The sequence below is a fragment of the Oreochromis aureus genome, linkage group 7 (genome assembly GCF_013358895.1).
Source record: "Oreochromis aureus strain Israel breed Guangdong linkage group 7, ZZ_aureus, whole genome shotgun sequence".
NCBI lineage: Eukaryota > Metazoa > Chordata > Actinopteri > Cichliformes > Cichlidae > Oreochromis > Oreochromis aureus.
In genome coordinates, this window is record NC_052948.1 from 8,281,268 (window position 1) to 8,287,959 (window position 6,692).

At 38.5% G+C, this 6,692-nt stretch overlaps 1 long non-coding RNA gene across 1 annotated transcript; it reads right to left on the reverse strand.

The window, feature by feature from the left end:
- Positions 1–312: 312 nt before the first annotated feature.
- Positions 313–5,479, reverse strand: LOC120440870. Its single transcript, XR_005613587.1, has 3 exons — positions 5,447–5,479; positions 5,205–5,329; positions 313–605 (listed from the first exon to the last, which is right to left on the reverse strand). It is a non-coding gene; the product is annotated as an uncharacterized LOC120440870 (long non-coding RNA).
- Positions 5,480–6,692: the final 1,213 nt, after the last annotated feature.

A 6,692-nucleotide genomic window follows, 5' to 3' on the forward strand; every position in this document is an offset into this window, starting at 1 on the left:
AAAACTGAAGGGCAGGCCTTGCATTGCTACATTTATCATGTCACTGCAACACTTCTAGCACCATTCACAGTAAAAGAGGAAACAACGAATAATTTATATCTAGTGAGGACAAAATGGTGTTTGACATTTCAAGAATGCATTTTTGAATAAAATGTGTACAACTAAGGGAAGGTGGTATACACAACAGTAAGAGTATTGCTAACTAAATGTGGGACAGAGTTAAACAGGGTTCATACGCCTTTTTCAGGGTCAAATTCAAGCACGTTAAGCACTTTCAAGGTCTCTTTTCACGCTTTTCCAGCAAAAAAAAAAAATGAATGCATGTTTCAATTCCAATCACCTCAGTAAGATCATGTGAAAATCAAAACAAATCATTCTAGGTGAACTTAAACACCTTTGTTCCCCTTTTGTTAAGACAGAAAAACACACCACACAAAAATACTGCTAAAGGGAACAGTCACCTTATATACATAGTGTATAAACTCAAAATGCACATGTCACTTAAAAATTAAGATGTAAAAATGTAAAAATGTGAACAAATCAACTTGTTGGGGGGACACAAAAGAAAGACATAAATCTTCTCATCTGATATTGATGCTTCCTTCCTGTGTGACAAAAAATAGGAGACAGATGTTTGTTTGTTTATTTTTTTAAGTTAATTCCAGATAAAACTGTTTTATTGCTAGCTACATTGCTGTCTCTATTATTGCTGAAGTCCTAAATGATCACCTTTAAAGTGTTTGTGCTAATAACATCATGTACAGTCAGACAGGCATGGAGAACAGCACTGACTGGGAGAGACTTTGAACAGATCACATAGTTCAATTCAAAATATAAGACTTTAAGAATGCACAAGCATCTACCCTATTTAAACAGCCCGTTTAATTTATCATCTGATATTATTATGTACAATTCCAATGTATTTTGTTCATCTCCCTTAAATAAAAAGGCAGCCTTAAAATATGAAATATTCATATACAAATACACATATAAATGTGTCTACTGTCTCAGTGGCTGATAGTGCCCCACAGGCCTCAGTGTGAGCTTGAAGACATTTATAATGTTTAAGGAGTTTAATGTGTAGGTGCTGACAATAAACACATTTTGAATGAAAGCCGGGGAACTTTGGTAGCACAGAAACAAGTGGCTATTCTTTGTGACCATATGGATCGATCCCTAACATTACCATTATTTCACCCAAAGTCACCAAGTTAATACTCAAAAAAGCTGCAGCAATACACACAAATATAAACAGTACTTGGTGACAACTTTGCTTTTAGCCTTTAACCCTCTGGTGTGCAGGGTATAATTGGCCGTTTTGGACTACTTTTGATTTGGCCTCTATATTTCACCTTTAAAAACTGTTTATCTTGCCAATCTGTGATTTTTTCATTTTGACAAACTGTATCAGCACAATTTATCTAAATTCAGACAAAATTTAAAATACGAGTAGAAAGTGATATTTTTGACTGTAAAAACTACAAGCATGTTTAACGAATCATTTTCATAACTTGAAATGCAGACAGAAATTGTACATTGTTAAAAAATATGCACAAGTTTTGCAAACAACAAAGTTATATGGTACCATTTACCTAAAAATGCAGCCAAGGCTCAGACTTTTTTTATATAACCATTTCAAACTATTTACAGAACAATGAGGTGTTCTGCATCAAATAAGAAGGCACACAAATTATTTATACAACTCCAAAAAAAAGCTTGTGTCCACTATAACACAGATGAGAACAGAACAGGGATAAATCATGCAGGTCTGACAGCAGGTGTGTCACTCAGCGTTTACACTGCAATCTGCCTTTGGTGGCTTTAAGGCAGCAACTGTGACATTCACTAGTAGAATTGACACATAAAACAAAACAACAACTACACTACACACTAACTACACAAGACAACACACTAACTTGAGACTCCAAACACGGTAAACGTCAGAAATCTCTCACATATCCAAACTCACTCTCTCTCTCTCGCTACTCGCTCTCTCTCGCCGGTCACTCCTAAAACTTCCCCCTCTTCCCAAACAACCAAATGCCACATGTCGCCATATCATTTTTTGATTGGTCGACATGGTACGTTTTTCCACCAATAGGGAAGGAGTAGGGATGGGTATCAAAAACCGGTTCTTGTTGGGAACCGGTTCCCACTGTTTCAATTCCTTGGAATTGTTTGGCAATTTTTCAAACGATTCCCTTATCGATTCCAGTCGCCCCGAATGACGTCACCACGTTGCGGAGCGTCATTTACCTGGCAGGGCGCCTAATTGGCTCAAACGTTCAAAAGTTTGGTTATACTTTACGAGAACGGATGAAAACAGGGCAACTTGCAATACTTGCAAAGTAGATATTTCATTTAAGGGAGGAAACACTACGAATATGGAAAAGCATTTGCTCACAAAACACGCGATAACCTTAAATGAATGTCATGTTTTTAATTCCGCTCCGGACTGGTGAATCTCAACCCAGCAGCAGCGGTAACGTTTGCACGTCCTCTCCCGTTAATGCGGTAGGTAAATAATCAACTAACAGTGCATATTATGTTAGCGCGATCTGCCTTATTACAAAACCTACCATTACTGTGCGCTGCATTTAGGTGACCCTGATGAGAGAGACAGAGTCTGCCTCGCTCAGATGCTGGCAGTTCTCACTGCAGTCTACCGTTAACGTCTCCTTTCAGGCCAGGATAGACGAATGTCACCAAGCAGTGATTAAGTTTGTGGTCAAAGGCTTGCACCCATTTGCCACAGCAGATGCCCCCGATTTTCGGTAAGTGAATGTGTTTAATTGTAGGCAGGGACATTACTGGATATTCTTGTGTAATTGCTACAGAATAATTTATGTTATACTTTGTTATTGCTACAGAAGAATATTTATTTTACATTTACAATTTTTTTTCCTGGGGACCCTGTGACACCCCATTGAAGAGCCGTAGGCTGTGGATCTCTTAAGATCTCACTGTTGGGTTTGTAAGGCCATGTTACTCCTAAATTTCTATCTTGTTCAAAGAGAAGATATAAAACAAAGTTCAAAGTTAATCGACCTTAGTGTTCTCCTTTTTAAAAAAGAATCGATAAGAGAATCGATAAAGAATCGAATCGTTAAACAGAATCGAAAATGGAATCGGAATTGTGAAAATCTTATCAATACCCATCCCTAGGAAGGAGTGTTTTTTTTCTTTCTTTTTTTTTACTCACAAGCAAAGCCTGTTTGCTAGCACTCTCCTTAGAAAACGCCGTTTTTACAGTTTCTTGCCGGAGTAAACGCCACTGTTTTTTTCAGAGAAAAAACAAAACAAACAAAAAACAAAACAAAAACAGGTTTGACATGGCCTATCAACACAATTTAAAAACTGGTATATAGTTTGAAGTCCACACGTTCGACCCAAGTTGAAATGGAGACTCAGACTCTAACTCCAGAGGGTTACTCAGAAAGCCTTAAGGTGGCTAGTTATGTATCTGGCTAATGTTTAAAGCTTTCACTTGAGTAAATTCACTCATATCACTGCTAAGTAATGTTAGCTAAGTTCACAGCATATTCCATAATAGCGCTGCCATACTGCATCACACTCAGTGCATTTCAATCCTTTCTCCAGCGAGTTTGATAGCTAGCAAAATAATAATCATAATTTAAAAAAATAGCATGTGTAATGTACACATACTGGAAAATTATTTACTAGGACTCACCTATCATGTGATTAGAGAACGCAAACTTCGCCATTGTCATTTTCCGTCAAACACTCATTAAAACAGCAACCTACAGGTATGTTAGCGCACTCATACCTGACTGTCCGAGGGAGAGGTGGGGTCACACGTTGAAACAGACCGAGGAGCAAGGCAGCCCAGGCGGGGAAATTTTGCTTTTACATTTTGCGACTCTCTTTATTTCTCTATCTGATAAGAAAACTATTCAATGAGATAGTTATTTGTGGTGAATGAAATACAGTTACACTTTCAAGCACTTTTAAGCACCACATCTGAAATTCAAGCACTATTCAAACCTTGCAAAGACAACATTAAAAATCAAGTATTTTCAAGGATTTCAAGCACCCGTATGAACCCTGAAGTTAAATCAATTACTGATTACTAGGGATGGGTACCGGTATCCGGTCCCATGATGGCACTGGTTCTGACATAAACGGTAGTAACCAGACCGAAAAGCAGTGCACATTTCGGTGCTTTATTCCGGTGCTTTTTCTTCCTGAGACGTCATATACTTCAGATTCTAGCCAATCATTTTATCTTTGCAAGGATAGTAGGCAGGCCCAGGTACATACGTTCTTTTAGAGCAGAGCTACAGATTAAAACTGCCCAAGGCGAAGCGGTCAAAAGTCTGGCTGTACTTCACAGCAAAAGATGCAAACTCAGCACCCTGCAATAAGTGCTTTAAGGTGATACTGTGCAAAGGAGGTAACACCTCGAATCTGATGAAACACCTGGCGACACATGGCTTTTTTTTTTTTTTTAAAGCCGAGAAAAGCACCGTACCTACTATGGGTGTGGTGCCTGTTATCGGACCCGGAGTTAGCAACATCCCCCAAGAACCCGAAGAGGAGAGTCCTGGCCCCTAGAAAAATCTAATAGTGCTGGGGTGTACTGTATTGTACATTTTTCTACTATTTTGACCAGGACAAAATGTCAGAAACGCAAAGTAGTCCACTAAAACAGCGGTCCCCAACCTTTTTTGCGCCACGGACCGGTTTATGCCCGACAATATTTTCACGGACCTGCCTTTAAGGTGTTGCGGATAAATACAACAAAATAAAACTAGTACCGGTACCGAAAAAAAGAAGATTTATTCATAACACACGTGAAAAGACCCAGGAAAACTGAGTTAACGATAAAAGCGATAACAAAATAACGCTGAAAAACGATAAAAACCCTGAAAACCATACATTTCACACCTGAGCCTCAACTCTTGCAGCCCGGTACCAAACGACTCAAGGACCGGTACCGGTCCGAGGCCCGGGGTTTGGGGACCGCTGCACTAAAATACACTGCACCAGTTAAACTAATTAGCATAATCACCTTTCTGTTAATATATACAGGCAGGGCCATGCAGAGATGTTTGAAGGGGTGGGTGCTCAAAGTTAAAAAGGGGCACATGAATACCAACAACCCACATTCATCAAAAATCTAATATCAAACCATACTAAAAGTGGGTGGGGACAATGCAAAGTAAACGTAGCCTATGTTTTACCTGATGGGGTACAATGCTGCTTTTCAGAGGTTGCTGCTGCTCCTGCTGCTGATAGTGCTGAAGGGCAGGATTGTGTTGATCTGAGACTGCAGATTTACAAAGTCCATAGGAGAGATGGTATCTGACTAAACAAGTGTTACAAGATAATAATAAAATGCAAAGATTGGTGACAACGCTTGGAACCATAAGGCAACAGATTTAAAATACTGTGGGAAATAAAACAGGCTCTGCCTGTGACTCACTCTTTGCTTCTCTTCCTCCTTCCATCTCCTCATCTCATCTATCACTCTCCTGTTCCTGTCCATCTGAGAAAGAGGCACAATTTGCTATTACATTAATCTATTATTTAATGATCCACACTTAACAACTCTTGCACCTAATCCATAAAAGAGTAATAATAAAAAATGTTACAGAACCAAAACATTGCAATTCTGTTTGCCATTATTATTTTTACACTTGAATACCTCTGCAGTTCAACAACTGGTACATGTGTTATTGTTGCCTGTGGTCTGATGAAGGATCCACTGCCTTTAGCAGCCTCACATAACTCCTTTTGCCACTGTTTCCTCCTCATGTCCCTACAGGATATATCTGGACATTGTTGTATCATGAGTAATAATTTTAAAACATCTATACACATAAAACACGCGCACACACACACTGACATTTTATATCTTCTCCAGAGTACTGTACATACTATTGCCACAAGTTCCCTCTAATTTTTCATGTGTCTGAGCAAACACACAAACTCCCTGAGCTATCTCGTGGACCACTGTGAGCGACATTAGACGTGTGCACTGTGGTCACGCCAGCGTCGAATCCATCCAAGTTACATGGTTTATTAAAATAATAAAATTACAGCATTTACATTTCTGCTAGACTACTTTTAATTAACTGCTTTAGCCCACTTACAATGAAAATTTAAAAAAAAAAAATCTTGTTCATGACCTGTGAAATGACTGAAAGATTAATAGGTTCTGTTTTGAGTTTTGTTCAAAAAAGAATGACTTCATATAGGGAAAAATATATATCACATATGCAGGACACCTTAAACTAGTTTTTTAAATTAAGCAGCAAGGCAGAACAAAGTCGGGGCTGTATCAAGACACGAGGACTAAACCCCAATTCAACCAGACCCAGAACTGATCCGGAATTAAAACAGGACTACAACAGTTCAAAATCAGGACTCCTTAGGACTCCAAGACAGAACCAGAATCAGAACTAGATGATAGTAGCACTAAAAATCATCATAGACCTGCACTACACTTATTTTTTAATTCTACCAAAGTACACTATTTAGATTCAGAAAAGTTTATATAATGATTTAGCCTTGTTGTACAAACAAGCCTGCATAACTTAATAAATGTTGAATTTGAAAAATAACAAACCTAAAAAGAAACACTAGGCACGAGATACATGAGTACCTATGATACGGTGATACTTTTGGTAAACAACCATTGGACTAACATGTCTGTCTCACCTGCTCTT